The sequence below is a fragment of the Somniosus microcephalus genome, chromosome 4 (assembly GCF_052327205.1).
Source record: "Somniosus microcephalus isolate GS21.2 chromosome 4, FLI_Smic_1.0, whole genome shotgun sequence".
Taxonomy (NCBI): Eukaryota; Metazoa; Chordata; class Chondrichthyes; order Squaliformes; family Somniosidae; genus Somniosus; species Somniosus microcephalus.
This window is the reverse complement of record NC_140990.1, coordinates 43,671,874-43,695,957: the sequence shown is the minus strand read 5'-3', so window position 1 is coordinate 43,695,957 and position 24,084 is coordinate 43,671,874. Positions and strand designations below refer to the sequence as shown.

Genomic DNA, 24,084 nt, shown 5'->3' with positions numbered 1-24,084 from the left:
GAATGTGCAAATAAGATTGTGCCCTCAGAATGAAAAAAACCTATTACAATTTAAGTTAAGCTGGAGTGTAAAAACTGAGAAGAGCAACAAAAAGTTTGTTTAATGAAAGATTAAGTTTCAGTCCAAGATCTAACCTTGAAGTTATGAGGTAAATTAACCTATTAAAACCAGACTTTCATTGTGGCCACAGTGAAATTCTGGTTGATGTAAATTGGTGTAGTCCGAATTGAATAAGATAACTCCACTCCGCAAGAATATCTGATAGTGGCAGGTCCCTCTACAATATTTAATTGACTATGGTACTGGAAGCCTTATAGAAGGCGGGACTAGAGTTAAACCTTAGAAAGGTATAGGTAGGGAAGGATGAAGTAGTCGACCTAGGATACATGGTGACACAAGGGAAGAGACAAATGCCCAAAAACAGATGGGAGGGGCATTAGGACTGGCTGCGTGCTTTGATTGCTCACAAGCTTCTAGGGATGGCAGCAGGAAGGGACCGCGCCAGAGAGGGGAGGGGGATCCGAGGATGTTTGTTGATGCATTGGTAGGGGGCCAACAGGGCAAAATGTTAATAGACACAGGAGCCACAATCTCATTGACAGACTTACCCTTGCCCCGAACGAAACTTTCAGTTAGTATAGCAGGAATCGGTGGACGAAGAATCAGGGCTTATAAGAGCGAAACAGTCTTACTAGAAATTGGATGTATAATAATACCTACACAGTTGTGGGTATGCGAGAACACCGAAGGAACAATCCTAGGGATAGATATATTGCGAGAAGTAGGAGCTTTAGTCGACCCTAAAGCGAATGAAGTGTACTGGCCCCCAAATTATAAGTCAAACAAACAGGCAGGCCCGGGAAACAAAGTAGAAATGGCCCAGCCTATACAGGATTTGATCAAAGGGGGGTAGCCAAAGGAAAATGTGTAAACCTATATAGATAGTCGGAATGCCTTTGGGGTGGTGTCTGATTACATGATAGCGGGAGTAGGCAGGGATATATGACACCAGGAGAAGACCCGTGAGAGACAAGAATATAATCAAGGAATGAGTAGGAATCTCTCTCCTACCCAAAGAGTGCATAATAATAAATTAAAGCACACAAGAGGATGGGCAGCTAAACGATCAACTGAGAGAGGGAATCTGACCAATGAAGCCCAAATGTTCATGTTGAATCAAAGTGTGAAACCATAACTGTCTTTCAGTCAGGGATGTTGTTTGGGTTGCGTGAAGTGACGCAATAATGTTTAGCTCCACCTTCAAAAGCCTGCGAAGGAGTTAACCCTTTCCACTGATAGCTGTTTGAGTTCACCAAGTAACAACTTCAGTATTACTGAACAGAATTTAAAGATATTGGACATTATTAAATGTAAATTTCTTAATGTTGAGTTAATATTTCCCCACAGTGATAGAAGGAAAATTAGGATTTGATAAATGGAAGTTATCTTATAAACTAATTGCAGCACCGTCTCAAACGGCCGGGAGACTGCTGGGGAGGCTGTCCGGTTACCCAAAGATAAATCTGGACAGATAGTTAGAGACATGAGGCCAAAGACCAACAGATTGTACGGGATCGAGAACAGGATACACGGGACGACCAGAAGGAGGTCTTAGCAATAGATAGCAAAGTGATAGCAGAAATAATACCAGCCAAACCAGGGCTAGCACCCAGATGGTCAGGACCTTATGAAGTATTAATGAATAATGACACATGTGCTCATGTAGATGGGTCTGGAACAGGTAAAGGAAGGTGGAAACACTGGACTCAGTTAAAAATATATAAGAAAGACAATGAGTAAACCAGAGATGGTGCCCTTTTTGACAGAGTGAGGAGTATACTAGAAGATATAAAGAATGGGCAGGGGAGTTACTACATATATCAATGATAGGGCTGTGTATGATGATAATAGGCTGTGTATGATGATAATATTATATGCCATAGTTTGCATCTTCAGGTATGTCTGGGGACAGAGCCACAGAACAAGAAATGAACCCGATGTACAGCATTTTGAACTGATAAAATGGATAAGAGCAGAATAATTCTAACTGGCTGGTGACGACCAGCCCCTTTTTGTAATTACAGGAACATTGGACATCCGGAATGAGATGGAGCGTCCTCGCCTTGATTCTAGGGATGAACATAAGTATTGCCATTATCGCGGGGGATTAGTAATAAGGAGAACACAGGATGAGGTGTATTTTAGTGTAGCACATAGAGTTACTAAGCTTGCCATTAATATGAGTACTTTTGAGATACAAAACAAACCTGGAACTCCCTGTGGGTAAAACAATTAGAGGATCCACAGGAAAAATCTATCTTACAAAGATGTAAGAAACGGGGAGTATTGGAAACGACCGGAGCAGGGTATGCGGCCGGGTTAGCAACAGTTAATAGCTTGGACATAGAAGGAGTAAACGAAGGAGTAGAAGAATTACAAGCAAAAATAGAGAAGTTACTAAAACAAGCCACTGGAAATAGCCAGCAATTGACACTGGCAGGGAAACCAAACAATAATGCAATTGTCGGGGGTGGAAGAGATAGTAGCCCCCCATGCAGAAACAATCAATACAATTATTGATAGACTTAATAATGCTTCTCGCCAAACCGATAAGGAACTAATATGTGCCACGTAGGGCTCATGGATATTGTCGAATGCTCAGCATAACATGAGGCAAATAAATAATGGACAGATCCCTGATTGGATTACTAATGAGGATCTGGAACCTAGGATTGACACAAATAAAAGCCTATGCAAAGGATGTAAAATGGGACAAGTATACTGGGCAGGCGATTGTCTGACCCCATGGACTAAGGCTTTGTACTGGCCATCCCACAATTCCCAGAAGGGGGACAACCCCGATACGATGTGATTAATATAGGAGAAGTACAAAGGGAAAGTGGGTTAAATATCATGATGTCCCTACCAAGGCGCTTTGGGAAAGGGATGAAGATAATAAACAGAAGAATGAAACCTAAAGGGGGGTGGTAGTGGACGGGTGCCACCACAAGGGAAGGACATGGGTGTGCACACACCCCCCCACCGAGGGAGACACATCCGAGTGCGGATTTGCGTAAATTACCAATTGCACCCTCGAGGTTCACCCAAGGGGATACACCGGACCTGGGTAGCACCGAGGAACAATGGGACCTGTTGTGTCACCACAATTGAACAGAAATATGAATATCAAGATATGGCTTGTACCATTCCCCAACCAAACCGTTGTATTGGTCTAAAGGTACCTATACAGATAGGAAAACCTGGTCATTTGATAATATGAGACTTACTAAAAAGGGTTGAAACTTATGTCATACCAGAGCCCAAGGCAATTCCTAAGTTAGAGGAAGCTTGCCAGAAGTTACGGCAGGAAACGAAGGAAATTTTAAAGTACTATCATAAAATAGAAGAAGGCTTAAAGAAACAACAAAAAGACATTAGTACAACATTAGAGGAAACTCACCCACTTCCTCATATTTTGATAATTGGGGATCAGGATGGTCGGGGACTTTGGGCGCCTCAGTGATACAAGGCATAATGATATTCCTCTTGATTGTTATTCTGATATATTGTGTATTTTTATTTCTCCAGTGCCTTTGTGCCAGAATGAGTAAGGCTGAAATTGGTGCGGTGAAAGAAGCAGAGCCTGAGGAGGGGCAGGTAGCGATGTTAAGAATGGACAACTCCCCCGCCTCTCCAAGGCAAATGGTGTAAGACGCGATGGGAAGCCCTGAAATTATGTGGGATTAATTGGGCATGGTAATTAAAGACCGGGCCGGCCAACCGTAAGGAGGGTGGCAGAAGGAGGGTGGTGAATGAGGATTGGTGTGTGATGACAGTCTCGAATTGGCACGTCACACACCCCACGTGGGAATGAGGGACAGGCTTGAGCAGAAAAGCCTCAACCATTAGTGCAGGGTCTAAGGGGCCCCGGGAATGGTTACACCAGAAGGAGTGCATAAAGGAAAGACCACCCTAAAGGAAAGCCCACCGTAGAGGAAAGACCACCATACCACAAAGGGGGGAAGTCGGCCTCCAAATTGATAAGACATATACATGTATAACGTAGACTGGTAGAAGGCCAGGGAGTGCACGCTCTGGCAGACTCCAGGCAGTGGACATGCATGTTGACCTGTTTTGGAACAATTGTCCAAAAGGTCAAAAGGAGGGACTGAAGTAAGATTTAAAAATGAGCGTAACAGGGCACGTTTAGTAGAACGCAATTGCGCAGCAAAATGTTTAAAGATGAAATGTACTAATTACTCGTATGTTTAATTGCAGAAATGACCATACCAGTTTAGAGAGATGAAACGTACAAAAAGAGACACTGACATAACCCTTTTCTGGAAAAACGAAACTTAGTAGTGGTCAAGAGAGAGAGGGACTCGCTTCTCAGAAATCACATGACCTGATGACTCATTTCCAAGAAATCAGAGGGTCCACAGGCCCCTGCAGTGAAAAGTGAAACTTATGTTATTGGTTACCTTGTAGAAGTTAGACACACCTAGTTAGTGATTAATGTATAGACTTTTAAATCGATTGGACCTCTGAAATAGGAGGTCTCGGAATATGTGTATAACTGTGTAAACCTCAAGAGATTCGGTGGAGTTGGAGCCTTGTGTTGGGACGCAAGAGCCACAGCTCCCCAGGCCTGAATAAACCGTTTTTACTTCAATTATTGGGTCTGTCTTTCTTACAACAAGCCAGTGTAGTCGACTTTGTATATCACTTAGTCCACACTTTGGGGGCTTACATCAATATTCATACAATATTATAGTTGTGTAGTAAAGTTCTTCTAACAGGCAGTGTCCACCAACTGAGCAGACCGATAGTTAGCAGATCTGGGAGGCACCACAAGATGTTCCACCTTGACTGCAGCAGTCAGCTTTCTTATCCCCGGGGTTCGGACTCTCAACCAAGCTGCTAACTGCCCCTCTATTAAGGCCCGAAAAGTAGAGCCTGCGTGATTCTTGTTACATCTGTGAATCAGATCATCCTGCTGAAGGAAAGTTACAGAACAAACAACCTCAAACTAAACTTACAATTAATGAACTAACAAAGGGCCTCCATCGAACTGCAAGGAATATTACTTCCAGCTGCATTCCTTTTACAGATGTGCTCGCTCTAACTCGATCTTCCGTAGGCATAGGCTTGGCAGACTGTTTGTAACTAGCAGCTCCTTCAGTATATTTTCTTCCCACAATTGAGTGTTGTGCCTCAGGAGTTACTTGGAACTATAAATTTCTTAAATTGATAGTTAAGACAGATGGCTTTGCCCGTTGCCTGGACAGCACAATGATGTTTATGGACATCTCCAACAGGGAAGGCCTCCGTGTAGAGAATAATAACAACTTGCATTTATGTAGCACCTTTAACATAGTAAAATGTCCCAAGGTGCTTCACAGGAGCCTATTATCAAACAAAATTTGACACCAAACAGCATAAGGAGATATTAGCGTAAAAGAGGTAGATTTTAAGGAGCGGCTTAAAAGAGGAAAGAGAGTCGGGGAGGTTGGGGAACGAATTCCAGAGCTTAGGGCCCAGTAGCTGAAGGCACGGCCGCCAATGGTGGAGCGATTAAAACTGGGGACGTGCAAGAGGCCAGAATTGGAGGAGTGCAGCAATCTGGGAGGGTTGTAGGGCTAGAGGAGGTTACAGAGATAGGGAGGGGTGATAGGGAGGGGTGAGGCCAAGGAGGAATTGATAAAAAGCTTCAATTCAAGAGTTTCTGGGCAGTTAGTCTTTTAATTCAGAATCTAGCAGCCTCTATGTAAACATACAATAGCAAAATACTGCAAATGCTGGAAATCTGAAATAACTACGGCAGGTCATGTGTATATGAAATAAAGAAAATCTGTCTTGTGTTTAGAATTTCATTCTAAATCTAATTTAATCGTGACAATATTTTCATTTTGACAATATTTTCATTTTAATTCCGGACTTCTAAAAACCCCCTTTCCCACACTCGGTCCCTTCATATAAACTGTCACTGTGTAACATTTCTCAGTTTAGGTGAAGGACGCTCCCTGACTAGTCTCCATTTCTCCTCCATTTACAGATGCTCCCTGACCAGTCATCATTTCTCCTCAATTTACAGATGCTCCCTAATCAGTCACCATTTCTCCTTCATTACAGATACTCCCTGACTAGTCTCCACTTCTCCTTCATTTACAGACGCTCCCTGTCCAGTTTCCATTTCTCCTCCATTTACAGACGCTCCCTGACCAGTCACCATTTCTCCTCCATTTACAGACGCTCCCTGACCAGTCTCCATTTCTCCTTCATTTACAGACGCTCCCTGACCAGTCTCCATTTCTCCTCCATTTAGACGGTCCCTGACCAGTCCCCAATTTTCCTTCATTTACAGATGCTCCCTGTCCAGTCTCCATTTCTCCTCCATTTACAGATTCTCCCTGACCAGTCTCCATTTCTCCTCCATTTACAGACACTCCCTGACCAGTCACCATTTCTCCTCTATTTACAGACGCGCCCTGACCAATGTCCATTCCTCCTCCATTTACAGATGCTCCCTGACCAGTCACCATTTCTCCTCCATTTACAGACGCTCCCTGACCAGTCACCATTTCTCCTCCATTTACAGACGCTCCCTGACTAGTCTCCATTTCTCCTTCATTTACAGACGCTCCCTGACCAGTCACCATTTCTCCTCCATTTACAGACGCTCCCTGACTCACTTCCTGTCTGTCCCAGAGTTTGGCGCTTTGTTGAGATTCGGGCCGGAGTGAAACCGGAGCCCGCGGGTGGGGGCGGATAATGTTCACTGCTCTTATAATCGGGCCTGGGGCCGCACTCGGGGTGTGTGAAGCCCGCGTCCCCCCGGGGTTCATTAACCCGCCTCCCTCTGACTTGCTGCAGCCTCGCCACCCGCGCATGCTCAGCTCACACTGCCCAACAATCAGCCTCTCCCGCGCATGCTCAGCTCACACTGCCCAACAATCAGCCTCTCCCGCGCATGCTCAGCTCACACTGCCCAGCAATCAGTCCCCCCCCGCGCATGCTCAGCTCACCTTCAGTTGTTCAGATTTGAAGGTCAAGCCCCGCCTCTCACACACTCCGATTGGTTGGAGGACCCGCCGCCCGCTCGGTCCACAGGCTCCGCCCCGCTCTTCCTATTGGTCCGGAGCTCCCGTCAATCACTCAGGCAGTGTGAGCTGAGCATGCGCGGGCCTTGGCAGCAGCCGCTGACACATCAGGTGAGAGAGCTCAGGGAGTGGGTTCATGAACCCCGGGGGGACGCGGGCCGCTCACATCCCGAGCTCAGGGAGCGGGTTCATGAACCCCGGGGGGACGCGGGCTGCTCTCACCCCAAGTGCGGCCCCAGGCCCCATTATTAAAACACTCAACATTATCCGCTTCACAAACACCCGGGGTGGGCCTCAGGCCCCGAACAAGAGTCTCCGGGCCGGGCGTTTGCCCCGAGCGGGGCGGTAGCTGCGGGGCTTTCTCCCGGTGACAGGCCCGGGGTAACGGCTGCCATCTTGAGAGGCTCAGGGGGCAGCAGGGTGCATGCGCGGCCCCCTTGGCCAGGAACCAGGAGGAGAGAATCTTGTCAATTTCTATCCTGGACACTCAGTGATGGCTTTTGTAAACTCCTTTTACAGGCTGTGAGAAGGGCAGCATTTACACACCGCAAACTCTCACCAACAACAACAACTTACCTTTATACAGCACTTTTAAAGCGTCACAGAACCAGTGGATGTGTATTTGGACTTTCAGAAGATAAGGTCCCGCATAAGAGATTAGCGTGTAAAGTTAAGGCACATGGGATTGGGGGCAAGGTATTGACTTGGATAGAGAACTGGTTGGCAGACAGAAAGCAGAGTTGGAATAAACGGGCCTTTTTCCGAGCGGCAGGCAGTGACTAGTGGGGTACCGCAGGGATCGGTCCTCGGACCCCAGCTATTCACAATATATTTTAATGATCTAGACGAGGGAATTAGATGTAATATCTCCAAGTTTGCAGACGACACAAAGCTGGGTGGGCATCTGTGCTGTGAGAAGGATGCCGAGAAACTCCAGTATGATTTGGACAGGTTGGGTGATTGGGCAGAAGCATAGCAGATGCAATATAACATGGATAAATGCGAGGTTATCCACTTTGGTGTCAAAAACAGGAAGGCAGATTATTATCTGAATGGCAATAGATTGGGAGAAGGGGAAGTGCAACGTGACCTGGGTGTCCTTGTGCACCAGTCGCTGAAGGTAAGCATGCAGGTGCAGCAGGCGCTTAAGAATGCAAATGGTATGTTGGCCTTCATATCGAGATGGTTCGAGTACAGGAACAAGGATGTCTTGCTGCAGTTGTACAGGGCCTTGGTGAGCCCACATCTTGAGTATTGTGTGCAGTTTTGGTCGCTTTATCTGAGGAAGGATGTTCTTGCCATGGAGGAAGTGCAGCGAAGATTCACCAGACTGATACCTGGGATGGCAGGAATGACGTATGAGGAGAGATTGGGTCGATTGGGCTTGTACTCGCTGGAGTTTAGAAGAATGAGAGGGGGTCTCATTGAAACTTATAAAATTCTAACCGGACTAGACAGACTAGATGCAGGAAGGATGTTCCCGATGGCTGGGGAGTCCAGAACCAGGGGTTACAGTCTAAGGATAAGGGGTAAGTCATTTAGGACAGAGATGAGGAGGAATTTCTTCACCCAGAGAGTGGTGAACCTGTGGAATTCTCTACCACAGAAGGCAGTAGAGGCCAATTCATTAAATATATTCAAGAAGGAGTTATATATATTTCTTAAGGCTAAAGGGATCAAGGGATATGGGGAGAAAGCCGGGACAGGGTACTGAATTTGGATGATCAGCCATGATCTCATTGAATGGCGGAGCAGGCTCGAGGGGCCGAATGGCCTACTCCTGCTCCTATCTTCTATGTTTCTATGTAGCGCAGTCAGACAATAATCGACACACATACTTTGGTTGTGGTCCAGTGCACTTACACAAGGTTCCTTCACAACTGTAACAATTTTATTACGGTTACTATGAAGGCTGCGCTCACTCTGCTCATACACCTGGTCTCCAAAAGGAGGCAAAACAGGATTAATGCTGCCGAGCTCAGCTCTTTTTGATCAGAAAATATCAACTGTTTAGCCTCGCCAGGAAATGCACAGAAGAGGCAGCAGTGCTCATTGGCTGCCCAGGAAAGTCCTATTTAGATTAAACTCCTTCACCCAGAGAGTGTTGAGAATGTGGAATTTTCTGCCACAGGGAGTAGTTGAGGCGAAGAGCAGTGATGTATTTAAGGGGAAGCTGGATAAACACATGGGAGAAAGGAATAGAAGGAGATGCTGATAGGGTGAGATGAAGAGAGATGGGAGGAGGCTCGTGTGGAGCATAAACACCGCATGGACCAGTTGGGCCGATTGGCCTGTTTCTGTGCTGTACAATCTGTGTAATTCTATGTAATAGAGGAAAGAATGTTCCATAGAAACTAGAATTATCTGTTCTGCATTTTAATCCTGAACTTACAGTGATGACTTTTGTAAACTGCTTTTACAGGGAATATCAGCAGCCTTTGAATGTGGAAGGAGAAATGTTTGCCTGTTCTATCTGTGGGACAAGATTTCAAACATCAGTTTGACTGGAAAAGCACCGAGACTCACACACCCGAGTGAGAGTGTTCCAGTCTGTGGAAAGAGCTTTAACCAGTTACACAGCCTGAAAAATCATCGCACCATTCACAGCGGGGAGAAACCGTACACGTGTTCTGTGTGTGGACGAGGCTTCAACTGATCGTCCAACCTGGAGAGACACGAGGACACCCGTGCCACGGAGAAACCGTGGAAATGTGGGGACTGTGGGAAGGGATTCAATTACCCATCCCTGCTGCAAACTCATCGACGCAGTCACACTGGGGAGAGGCCATTCACCTGCTCATTGTGTGGGAAGGGATTCACTCAGTCATCCAGCCACCAGACACACCAGCGCGTTCACACTGGGGAGAGGCCATTCACCTGTTCCGTGTGTGGGAAGAGATTTGCTCAGTCCTCCCAACTGGTAACACACCAGCGAGTTCACACTGATGAGAGACCGTTCACTTGCCCCGTGTGTTGGAAGGGTTTCACTTATTCAGCCAGCTTTATTGAACATCAAGTTGTTCACTCTGATAAGAGACCATTTAAATGTTTTGACTGTGAGAAGAGCTTTAAACGCACAAGGGATCTGCTAAAACACCAACGCATTCACACTGGGGAGAGGCCATTCACTTGCTCTGTGTGTGGGAAGGGATTCACTAATTCATCCCATCTCACTGCACATCAACTTGTTCACTCTGATAAGAGACCTTTTAAATGTTCTGACTGTGACAAAAGCTTTAAAAGCACAAAGGATCTGTTGAGACACCAACGAACACACACTGGGGAGAGACCGTTCACTTGCTCTTTGTGTGGGAAGGGATTCACTGATACATCCAACCTACTGATACACCAGCGAGTTCACACTGGGGAGAGGCCATTCACCTGCTCCGTCTGTGGGAAGGGATTCAGTCAGTCATCCAACCTGCTGACACACCAGCGAGTTCACAAGTGACTGCAAAGGTTGGATTCTGCTGTTATTGCTGCTGTTAATCACATCCGGGACTGAACCATGTTCATTCTGTCAGTTGGGGTTTGTTTCTGCTGATGTTAATAAACTCCATCCCAGTTATAGTGGTTAATATTCTGTATAAATGTCAAATAAATCAGATTTGTTTCAGACACATTTTCTGTCGAGTCTGTGCTGTCTCCATGATAAGAGGAGACTAATTGATGTCCTGTTGCTGACTGCTCCATTTTTGGGCCATTTCTCCTTTCTTACTCTGGATTATTTCGGTTCTGATCTAATTGGCCTTCTACCATCCTGGGAGTCTCATGATACAATGATAATGGAGTTGTTGACTAATTACAGCGATCAATCTCTATCAATGAGTCTACAACAGACCCAGACATGAGGTGAGGGAAACCCCATTGGTGGAGAGCTTTAGGAGCCATCGGACCAAAGTCACCTCTTCCTCCCGAGCATTCTACACTGACCACACGTCATGTTTCAAATTACTCTCACACTGTGGCCCAAAATTTTATTCTATGAATGAAATCGGTCCAATTTACATTTGAATGAATCAACACTAACTGCTTCCACCGTCTCCCGAGGGAGCCTGTCCCATCGATTGACCACTCACTCACTGAAATATTGTTTCCACAGATTGGATTTGAATTTACCCCCTTCAAGCGCAGGCCGTGTCCTCTGGTTCTACTGTTCTGGACAGGGTGAAATAACTTGTCGTGCTCTACATTATCCAGTCCCTTTAGAATCCTAAAAACAGCAATCCTATCACCTCTCCACCTTCTCTTTCCAGTGTTAACAGGCCCAGTTTACATAACCTGGATATGTTGGCTCGATACTCAGTTAAATTCTGACACAAACCCTTTGATGCTTCTTAAATTGCATTAACCAACACCACAGAATCCTAGAATGATACAGCACAGAAGGAGGCCATTCGGCCCATCGTGCCTGTGCAGCTCTCTGAAAGATCCATCCAAATACAAAAGCAAAATACTGCGGATGCTGGAAATCTGAAATAAAGAGAGAAAATGCTGGAAATCCTCAGCAGGTCAGGCAGCGTCTGTGGAGAGAGAAACAGAGTTAACGGTTCACGTCACTGACCTTCCGTCAGAACCTTTCATCACACATTAGAATCTAATGTGTTACTCACTCTGGTTTAAGCTTATATTGTGGTTAATAATGGCAAACTCTGTTGTTTCTCCTGATCTGATTACAGTTTCCAACCAGTCGATTCAGTGAAATGTTTTATCAGTGTTGCCATGGCGACCTGTCTGCAGTGAAACGCCTGTTTGAGATTCTAACTCAGACTAAACTTCTCTTTCCCATAATACAGATTGTATCAGACACTTTATGACAATGAATTTTAGCCTTCTTATGTTAATACCTCTAAAACCTACAAGAAAGAAAGACTTGCATTTATATAGCACCTTTCACCACCTCAGGACGTCGCAATGGGCTTCACAGCCAATGAAGTACTTTTGAAGTGTCGTCACTGACAGTGCTGTATTGTAGGAAACAAGCGGCTCAGATACACAAACCTTTAAAAGTGGGAGGACAAGTTGATAAAGTAGTTTAAAAAAGCACGAGGGATCCTTGTTTTTATAAATAGGGGTGTAGAGTACAAAAGGGCAGAGGTCATGTAAACCTGGACAAATCATTGGTGAGGCTGCAGTTAGAATATTGTGTCAAGTTTTGGGGCATCTTACACCAGGAAGGATGTCAAGGCCGTGGAGAGGGTGCAGAGAGATTCACTGAGATGATACCAGGGAAGAGAGCCTTTAGTTATCAGTAGAGATTATAGAAACATAGAAGATAGGAGCAGGAGTAGGCCATTCGACCCCTCAACCCCGCTCCGCCATTTAATGAGATCATGGCTGATCATCCAAACTTAGTACCCTGTCCCTGCTTTCTCCCCATATCCCTTGATCCCTTTAGCCCCAAGAAATATATCCAACTCCTTCTTGAATATATTTAATGAATTGGCCTCAACTGCCTTCTGTGGTAGAGAATTCCACAGGTTCACCACTCTCTGGGGGAAGAAATTCCTCCTCATCTCTGTCCTAAATGGCCTTACCCCTTATCCTTAGACTGTGACCCCTGGTTCTGGACTCCCCCGCCATCGGGAACATCCTTCCTGCATCTAGTCTGTCTAGTCCTGTTAGAATTTTATAAGTTTCAATGAGATCCTCTCTCATTCTTCTAAACTCAAAAGAAACTGGGGCTCTTTTCATTCGAACAAAGGGCAATTGGAGATCTGAGGGAGGTGTTCAGAATTTGATCTGGTAAATGAGGAAAAACTATTTTCACCAGTCGCTGAGTCAGGAACTAGAGGACATCAAATTCAAATCATCAGCAAAAGGCTCAGACCCAGGAAAGAACTATCGAGCACACCGTACAAAAATGTTCAGGACACTCACTGTCCCTCCGGACCTGTGTCCGGGGAGAAACTGATGGGTTTCTCTTATCTTTGGGTTAAATGTTCTCATCGAACTGATGGATGTCAGTGCTGGGCAATGGGGTGTTCTGAACACCGAGCGTCTGCCTGAATCACTCTCCAGTCAGGTACAGCACGGGTTAGATACAGAGTAAAGCTCCCTCTAAACTGTCCCATCAAACACTCCCAGGGCAGGTACAGCACGGGTTAGATACAGAGTAAATCTCCCTCTACACTGTCCCATCAAACACTCCGAAGGTAGGTACAGCACGGGTTAGATACAGAGAAAAGCTCCCTACACTGTCCCATCAAACAATCCCAGGGCAGGTACAGCATGGGTTAGATACAGAGTAAAGCTCCGTCTACACTGTCCCATCAAACACTCCCAGGGCAGGTACAGCACGCGTTAGATACAGAGTAACGCTCCCTCTACACTGTCCCATCACACACTCCCAGGGCAGGTACAGCATGGGTTAGATACAGAGTAAAGCTCCCTCTACACTATCCCATCACACACTCCCAGGGCAGGTACAGCACGGGTTAGATAGAGAGTAAAGCTCCCACTACACTGTCCAATCACACACTCCCAGGGCAGGTACAGCACGGGTTAGATACAGAGTAAAGTTCCCTCTACACTGTCCCATCAAACACTCCCAGGGCAGGTACAGCACGGGTTAGATACAGAGTAAAGCTCCCTCTACACTGTCCCATCAAACACTCCCAGGGCAGGTACAGCACGGGTTAGATACAGAGTAAAGCTCCCTCTACACTGTCCCATCAAACACTCCCAGGGCAGGTACAGCACGGGGTAGATACAGAGTAAAGCTCCCTCTACACTGTCCCAGCAAACACTCCCAGGGCAGGTACAGCACGGGTTAGATACAGAGTAAAGCTCCCTCTACACTGTCCCATCAAACACTCCCAGGGCAGGTACAGCACGGGGTAGATACAGAGTAAAGCTCCCTCTACACTGTCCCATCAAACACTCCCAGGGCAGGTACAGCACGGGTTAGATACAGAGTAAAGCTCCCTCTAAACTGTCCCATCACACACTCCCAGGACAGGGACAGCACGGGATAGATACAGAGTAAAGCTCCCTCTACACTGACCCATCAAACACTCTCAGGGCAGGTACAGCATGGGTTAGATACAGAGTAAAGATCCCTCAACACTGTCCCATCAGCACTCCTAGGGTAGGTACAGCACGGGTTAGGTACAGAGTAAAGCTCCCTCTACACTGTCCCAGCAAACACTCCCAGGGCAGGTACAGCATGGGTTAGATACAGGGTAAAGCTCCCTCTACACTGTCCCATCAAACACTCCCAGGGCAGGTACAGCATCGGTTTGATACAGAGTAAAGCTCCCTCTACACTGTCCCATCAAACACTCCCAGGGCAGGTACAGCATGGGTTAGATACAGAGTAAAGCTCCCTCTGCACTGACCCATCAAACACTCTCCAGTCAGGTACAGCATGGGTTAGATACAGAGTAAAGATCCCTCAACACTGTCCCATCAGCACTCCTATGGTAGGTAGAGCACAGGTTAGATACAGAGAAAAGCTCCCTGCACTGTCCCATCACACACTCCCAGGGCAGGTACAGCATGGGTTAGATACAGAGTAAAGCTCCCTAAACTGTCCCATCACACACTCCCTGGGCAGGTACAGCACAGGCTAGATACAGAGTAAAGCTTCCTCCACACTGTCCCATCAAACACTCCCAGGTCAGGTACAGCATGGGTTAGATGCAGAGTAAAGCTCCCTCTACACTGTCCCATCAAACACTCCCAGGGCAGGTACAGCACGCTTTAGATACAGAGTAAAGCTCCCTCTACACTGTCCCATCACACACTCCCAGGGCAGGTACAGCATGGGTTAGATACACAGTAAAGCTCCTTCTACACTGTCCCATCACACACTCCCAGGGCAGGTACAGCATGGGTTAGATACAGAGTAAAGCTCCCACTACACTGTCCCATCACACACTCCCAGGGCAGGTACAGCACGGGTTAGATACAGAGTAAAGCTCCCTCTACACTGTCCCATCAAACACCCCCAGGGCAGGTACAGCACGGGTTAGATACAGAGTAAAGATCCCTCTACACTGTCCCATCACACACTCCCAGGGCATGTACAGCACGGGTTAGATACAGAGTAAAGCTCCCTCTACACTGTCCCATCACACACTCCCAGGGCAGGTACAGCATGGGTTAGATACAGAGTAAAGATCCCTCTACACTGTCCCATCACACACTCCCAGGGAAGGTACAGCATGGGTTAGATACAGAGTAAAGCTCGTTCTACACTGTCCCATCAAACACTCCCAGGGCAGGTACAGCACAGGTTAGATACAGAGTAAAGCTCCCTCTACACTGTCCCATCAAACACTCCCAGGGCAGGTACAGCATGGGTTAGATACAGAGTAAAGCTCCCGCTACACTGTCCCATCACACACTCCCAGGGCAGGTACAGCATGGGTTAGATACAGAGTAAAGCTCCCTCTACACTGTCCCATCACACACTCCCAGGGCAGGTACAGCACGGGTTACATACAGAGTAAAGCTCCCTCTACACTGTCCCATCAAACACCCCCAGGGCAGGTACAGCACGGGTTAGATACAGAGTTAAGCTCCCTCTACACTGTCCCATCAAACAATGCCATGGCAGGTACAGCATGGGTTAGATACAGAGTAAAGCTCCCTCTATACTGCCCCATCACACACTCCCAGGGCAGGTACAGCATGGGTTAGATACAGAGTAAAGCTCCCTCTACACTGTCCCATCACACACTCCCAGGGCAGGTACAGCATGGGTTAGATACAGAGTAAAGATCCCTCTACACTGTCCCATCACACACTCCCAGGGCAGGTACAGCACGGGTTAGATACAGAGTTAAGCTCCCTCTGCACTGTCCCATCAAACAATGCCAGGGCAGGTACAGCATGGGTTAGATACAGAGTAAAGCTCCCTCTATACTGCCCCATCACACACTCCCAGGGCAGGTACAGCATGGGTTAGATACAGAGTAAAGCTCCCTCTACACTGTCCCATCACACACTCCCAGGGCAGGTACAGCATGGGTTAGATACAGAGTAAAGATCCCTCTACACTGTCCCATCACACACTCCCAGGGCAGGTACAGCATGGGTTAGATACAGAGTAAAGCTCGATCTACACTGTCCCATCAAACACTCCCAGGGCAGGTACAGCACAGGTTAGATACAGAGTAAAGCTCCCTCTACACTGTCCCATCAAACACTCCCAGGGCAGGTACAGCATGGGTTAGATACAGAGTAAAGTTCCCGCTACACTGTCCCATCACACACTCCCAGGGCAGGTACAGCATGGGTTAGATACAGAGTAAAGCTCCCTCTACACTGTCCCATCACACACTACTAGGGCAGGTACAGCACAGGTTAGATACAGACTAAAGCTCCCACTACACTGTCCCATCACACACTCCCAGGGCAGGTACAGCACGGGTTACATACAGAGTAAAGCTCCCTCTACACTGTCCCATCAAACACCCCCAGGGCAGGTACAGCACGGGTTAGATACAGAGTAAAGCTCCCTCTACACTGTCCCATCACACACTCCCAGGGCAGGTAAAGCACGGGTTAGATACAGAGTAAAGCTCCCTCTACACTGCCCCATCAAACACTCCCAGGGCAGGTACAGCACGGGTTAGATACAGAGTAAAGCCCCCTCTGCACTGCCCCATCAAACACTCCCAGGGCAGGTACAGCACGGGTTAGATACAGAGTAAAGCTCCCTCTACACTGTCCCATCAAACACTCCCAGGGCAGGTACAGCATGGGTCAGATACAGAGTAAAGCTCCCGCTACACTGTCCCATCACACACTCCCAGGGCAGGTACAGCATGGGTTAGATACAAAGTAAAGCTCCCTCTACACTGACCCATCAAACACTCTCAGGGCAGGGACAGCATGGGTTAGATACAGAGTAAAGATCCCTCAACACTGTCCCATCAGCACTCCTAGGGTAGGTACAGCACGGGTTAGGTACAGAGTTAAGCTCCCTCTACACTGTCCCAGCAAACACTCCCAGGGCAGGTAAAGCATGGGTTAGATACAGAGTAAAGCTCCCTCTACACTGTCCCATCAAACACTCCCAGGGCAGGTACATCATCGGTTTGATACAGAGTAAAGCTCCCTCTACACTGTCCCATCAAACACTCCCAGGGCAGGTACAGCACGGGTTAGATACAGAGTAAAGCTCCCTCTAAACTGTCCCATCAAACACTCCCAGGGCAGGTACAGCACGGGTTAGATACAGAGTAAATCTCCCTCTACACTGTCCCATCAAACACTCCTAGGGTAGGTACAGCACGGGTTAGATACAGAGAAAAGCTCCCTACACTGTCCCATCAAACAATCCCAGGGCAGGTACAGCATGGGTTAGATACAGAGTAAAGCTCCCTCTACACTGTCCCATCAAACACTCCCAGGGCAGGTACAGCACGCGTTAGATACAGAGTAACGCTCCCTCTACACTGTCCCATCACACACTCCCAGGGCAGGTACAGCATGGGTTAGATACAGAGTAAAGCTCCCTCTACACTATCCCATCACACACTCCCAGGGCAGGTACAGCACGGGTTAGATAGAGAGTAAAGCTCCCACTACACTGTCCAATCACACACTCCCAGGGCAGGTACAGCACGGGTTAGATACAGAGTAAAGCTCCCTCTACACTGTCCCATCAAACACTCCCAGGGCAGGTACAGCACGGGTTAGATACAGAGTAAAGCTCCCTCTACACTGTCCCATCAAACACTCCCAGGGCAGGTACAGCACGGGTTAGATACAGAGTAAAGCTCCCTCTACACTGTCCCATCAAACACTCCCAGGGCAGGTACAGCACGGGGTAGATACAGAGTAAAGCTCCCTCTACACTGTCCCAGCAAACACTCCCAGGGCAGGTACAGCACGGGTTAGATACAGAGTAAAGCTCCCTCTACACTGTCCCATCAAACACTCCCAGGGCAGGTACAGCACGGGGTAGATACAGAGTAAAGCTCCCTCTACACTGTCCCATCAAACACTCCCAGGGCAGGTACAGCACGGGTTAGATACAGAGTAAAGCTCCCTCTAAACCGTCCCATCACACACTCCCAGGACAGGGACAGCACGGGATAGATACAGAGTAAAGCTCCCTCTACACTGACCCATCAAACACTCTCAGGGCAGGTACAGCATGGGTTAGATACAGAGTAAAGATCCCTCAACACTGTCCCATCAGCACTCCTAGGGTAGGTACAGCACGGGTTAGGTACAGAGTAAAGCTCCCTCTACACTGTCCCAGCAAACACTCCCAGGGCAGGTACAGCATGGGTTAGATACAGGGTAAAGCTCCCTCTACACTGTCCCATCAAACACTCCCAGGGCAGGTACAGCATCGGTTTGATACAGAGTAAAGCTCCCTCTACACTGTCCCATCAAACACTCCCAGGGCAGGTACAGCATGGGTTAGATACAGAGTAAAGCTCCCTCTGCACTGTCCCATCACACACTCTCCAGTCAGGTACAGCACGGGGTAGATACAGAGTAAAGCTCCCTCTACACTGTCCCATCAAACACTCCCAGGGCAGATAGAGCACAGGTTAGATACAGATTAAAGCTCCCTCTACACTGTCCCATCACACACTCCCAGGGCAAGTACAGCACGGGATAGATACAGAGTAAAGCTCCCACTACACTGACCCATCAAACACTCTCCAGTCAGGTACAGCATGGGTTAGATACAGAGTAAAGATCCCTCAACACTGTCCCATCAGCACTCTTATGGTAGGTAGAGCACAGGTTAGATACAGAGAAAAGCTCCCTGCACTGTCCCATCACACACTCCCAGGGCAGGTACAGCATGGGTTAGATACAGAGTAAAGCTCCCTAAACTGTCCCATCACACACTCCCTGGGCAGGTACAGCACAGGCTAGATACAGAGTAAAGCTCCCTCTACACTGTCCCATCAAACACTCCCAGGGCAGGTACAGCATCGGTTTGATACAGAGTAAAGCTCCCTCTACACTGTCCCATCAAACACTCCCAGGGCAGGTACAGCATGGGTTAGATACAGAGTAAAGCTCCCTCTGCACTGACCCATCAAACACTCTCCAGTCAGGTACAGCATGGGTTAGATACAGAGTAAAGATCCCTCAACACTGTCCCATCAGCACACCTATGGTAGGTAGAGCACAGGTTAGATACAGAGAAAAGCTCCCTGCACTGTCCCATCACACACTCCCAGGGCAGGTACAGCATGGGTTAGATACAGAGTAAAGCTCCCTAAACTGTCCCATCACACACTCCCTGGGCAGGTACAGCACAGGCTAGATACAGAGTAAAGCTTCCTCCACACTGTCCCATCAAACACTCCCAGGTCAGGTACAGCATGGGTTAGATGCAGAGTAAAGCTCCCTCTACACTGTCCCATCAAACACTCCCAGGGCAGGTACAGCACGCTTTAGATACAGAGTAAAGCTCCCTCTACACTGTCCCATCACACACTCCCAGGGCAGGTACAGCATGGGTTAGATACACAGTAAAGCTCCTTCTACACTGTCCCATCACACACTCCCAGGGCAGGTACAGCATGGGTTAGATACAGAGTAAAGCTCCCACTACACTGTCCCATCACACACTCCCAGGGCAGGTACAGCACGGGTTAGATACAGAGTAAAGCTCCCTCTACACTGTCCCATCAAACACCCCCAGGGCAGGTACAGCACGGGTTAGATACAGAGTAAAGATCCCTCTACACTGTCCCATCACACACTCCCAGGGCATGTACAGCACGGGTTAGATACAGAGTAAAGCTCCCTCTACACTGTCCCATCACACACTCCCAGGGCAGGTACAGCATGGGTTAGATACAGAGTAAAGATCCCTCTACACTGTCCCATCACACACTCCCAGGGAAGGTACAGCATGGGTTAGATACAGAGTAAAGCTCGTTCTACACTGTCCCATCAAACACTCCCAGGGCAGGTACAGCACAGGTTAGATACAGAGTAAAGCTCCCTCTACACTGTCCCATCAAACACTCCCAGGGCAGGTACAGCATGGGTTAGATACAGAGTAAAGCTCCCGCTACACTGTCCCATCACACACTCCCAGGGCAGGTACAGCATGGGTTAGATACAGAGTAAAGCTCCCTCTACACTGTCCCATCACACACTCCCAGGGCAGGTACAGCACGGGTTACATACAGAGTAAAGCTCCCTCTACACTGTCCCATCAAACACCCCCAGGGCAGGTACAGCACGGGTTAGATACAGAGTTAAGCTCCCTCTACACTGTCCCATCAAACAATGCCATGGCAGGTACAGCATGGGTTAGATACAGAGTAAAGCTCCCTCTATACTGCCCCATCACACACTCCCAGGGCAGGTACAGCATGGGTTAGATACAGAGTAAAGCTCCCTCTACACTGTCCCATCACACACTCCCAGGGCAGGTACAGCATGGGTTAGATACAGAGTAAAGATCCCTCTACACTGTCCCATCACACACTCCCAGGGCAGGTACAGCACGGGTTAGATACAGAGTTAAGCTCCCTCTGCACTGTCCCATCAAACAATGCCAGGGCAGGTACAGCATGGGTTAGATACAGAGTAAAGCTCCCTCTATACTGCCCCATCACACACTCCCAGGGCAGGTACAGCATGGGTTAGATACAGAGTAAAGCTCCCTCTACACTGTCCCATCACACACTCCCAGGGCAGGTACAGCATGGGTTAGATACAGAGTAAAGATCCCTCTACACTGTCCCATCACACACTCCCAGGGCAGGTACAGCATGGGTTAGATACAGAGTAAAGCTCGTTCTACACTGTCCCATCAAACACTCCCAGGGCAGGTACAGCACAGGTTAGATACAGAGTAAAGCTCCCTCTACACTGTCCCATCAAACACTCCCAGGGCAGGTACAGCATGGGTTAGATACAGAGTAAAGTTCCCGCTACACTGTCCCATCACACACTCCCAGGGCAGGTACAGCATGGGTTAGATACAGAGTAAAGCTCCCTCTACACTGTCCCATCACACACTACTAGGGCAGGTACAGCACAGGTTAGATACAGACTAAAGCTCCCACTACACTGTCCCATCACACACTCCCAGGGCAGGTACAGCACGGGTTACATACAGAGTAAAGCTCCCTCTACACTGTCCCATCAAACACCCCCAGGGCAGGTACAGCACGGGTTAGATACAGAGTAAAGCTCCCTCTACACTGTCCCATCACACACTCCCAGGGCAGGTAAAGCACGGGTTAGATACAGAGTAAAGCTCCCTCTACACTGCCCCATCAAACACTCCCAGGGCAGGTACAGCACGGGTTAGATACAGAGTAAAGCCCCCTCTGCACTGCCCCATCAAACACTCCCAGGGCAGGTACAGCACGGGTTAGATACAGAGTAAAGCTCCCTCTACACTGTCCCATCAAACACTCCCAGGGCAGGTACAGCATGGGTCAGATACAGAGTAAAGCTCCCGCTACACTGTCCCATCACACACTCCCAGGGCAGGTACAGCATGGGTTAGATACAAAGTAAAGCTCCCTCTACACTGACCCATCAAACACTCTCAGGGCAGGGACAGCATGGGTTAGATACAGAGTAAAGATCCCTCAACACTGTCCCATCAGCACTCCTAGGGTAGGTACAGCACGGGTTAGGTACAGAGTTAAGCTCCCTCTACACTGTCCCAGCAAACACTCCCAGGGCAGGTAAAGCATGGGTTAGATACAGAGTAAAGCTCCCTCTACACTGTCCCATCAAACACTCCCAGGGCAGGTACATCATCGGTTTGATACAGAGTAAAGCTCCCTCTACACTGTCCCATCAAACACTCCCAGGGCAGGTACAGCACGGGTTAGATACAGAGTAAATCTCCCTCTAAACTGTCCCATCAAACACTCCCAGGGCAGGTACAGCACGGGTTAGATACAGAGTAAATCTCCCTCTACACTGTCCCATCAAACACTCCTAGGGTAGGTACAGCACGGGTTAGATACAGAGAAAAGCTCCCTACACTGTCCCATCAAACAATCCCAGGGCAGGTACAGCATGGGTTAGATACAGAGTAAAGCTCCCTCTACACTGTCCCATCAAACACTCCCCAGGGCAGGTACAGCACGCGTTAGATACAGAGTAACGCTCCCTCTACACTGTCCCATCACACACTCCCAGGGCAGGTACAGCATGGGTTAGATACAGAGTAAAGCTCCCTCTACACTATCCCATCACACACTCCCAGGGCAGGTACAGCACGGGTTAGATAGAGAGTAAAGCTCCCACTACACTGTCCAATCACACACTCCCAGGGCAGGTACAGCACGGGTTAGATACAGAGTAAAGCTCCCTCTACACTGTCCCATCAAACACTCCCAGGGCAGGTACAGCACGGGTTAGATACAGAGTAAAGCTCCCTCTACACTGTCCCATCAAACACTCCCAGGGCAGGTACAGCACGGGTTAGATACAGAGTAAAGCTCCCTCTACACTGTCCCATCAAACACTCCCAGGGCAGGTACAGCACGGGGTAGATACAGAGTAAAGCTCCCTCTACACTGTCCCAGCAAACACTCCCAGGGCAGGTACAGCACGGGTTAGATACAGAGTAAAGCTCCCTCTACACTGTCCCATCAAACACTCCCAGGGCAGGTACAGCACGGGGTAGATACAGAGTAAAGCTCCCTCTACACTGTCCCATCAAACACTCCCAGGGCAGGTACAGCACGGGTTAGATACAGAGTAAAGCTCCCTCTAAACCGTCCCATCACACACTCCCAGGACAGGGACAGCACGGGATAGATACAGAGTAAAGCTCCCTCTACACTGACCCATCAAACACTCTCAGGGCAGGTACAGCATGGGTTAGATACAGAGTAAAGATCCCTCAACACTGTCCCATCAGCACTCCTAGGGTAGGTACAGCACGGGTTAGGTACAGAGTAAAGCTCCCTCTACACTGTCCCAGCAAACACTCCCAGGGCAGGTACAGCATGGGTTAGATACAGGGTAAAGCTCCCTCTACACTGTCCCATCAAACACTCCCAGGGCAGGTACAGCATCGGTTTGATACAGAGTAAAGCTCCCTCTACACTGTCCCATCAAACACTCCCAGGGCAGGTACAGCATGGGTTAGATACAGAGTAAAGCTCCCTCTGCACTGTCCCATCACACACTCTCCAGTCAGGTACAGCACGGGGTAGATACAGAGTAAAGCTCCCTCTACACTGTCCCATCAAACACTCCCAGGGCAGATAGAGCACAGGTTAGATACAGATTAAAGCTCCCTCTACACTGTCCCATCACACACTCCCAGGGCAAGTACAGCACGGGATAGATACAGAGTAAAGCTCCCACTACACTGACCCATCAAACACTCTCCAGTCAGGTACAGCATGGGTTAGATACAGAGTAAAGATCCCTCAACACTGTCCCATCAGCACTCCTATGGTAGGTAGAGCACAGGTTAGATACAGAGAAAAGCTCCCTGCACTGTCCCATCACACACTCCCAGGGCAGGTACAGCATGGGTTAGATACAGAGTAAAGCTCCCTAAACTGTCCCATCACACACTCCCTGGGCAGGTACAGCACAGGCTAGATACAGAGTAAAGCTTCCTCCACACTGTCCCATCAAACACTCCCAGGGCAGGTACAGCATGGGTTAGATACAGAGTAAAGCTCCCTCTACACTGTCCCATCAAACACTCCCAGGGCAGGTACAGCACGCTTTAGATACAGAGTAAAGCTCCCTCTACACTGTCCCATCACACACTCCCAGGGCAGGTACAGCATGGGTTAGATACACAGTAAAGCTCCTTCTACACTGTCCCATCACACACTCCCAGGGCAGGTACAGCATGGGTTAGATACAGAGTAAAGCTCCCACTACACTGTCCCATCACACACTCCCAGGGCAGGTACAGCACGGGTTAGATACAGAGTAAAGCTCCCTCTACACTGTCCCATCAAACACTCCCTGGGCAGGTACAGCACGGGTTACATACAGAGTAAAGCTCCCTCTACACTGTCCCATCAAACACCCCCAGGGCAAG

The 24,084-nt window shown here is 48.3% G+C and overlaps 2 pseudogenes across 1 annotated transcript; one reads left to right on the top strand and one right to left on the bottom strand.

Moving 5' to 3' along the window:
* Nucleotides 1-24,084, bottom strand: part of LOC147118756 (uncharacterized) — a 95,611-nt pseudogene that overhangs the window by 4,097 nt on the left and 67,430 nt on the right.
* LOC147118757 (uncharacterized) lies at nucleotides 7,252-10,716 on the top strand (annotated as a pseudogene). Its single transcript, XR_015077944.1, has 2 exons — nucleotides 7,252-8,220; nucleotides 9,523-10,716. The product of XR_015077944.1 is annotated as an uncharacterized LOC147118757 (transcript).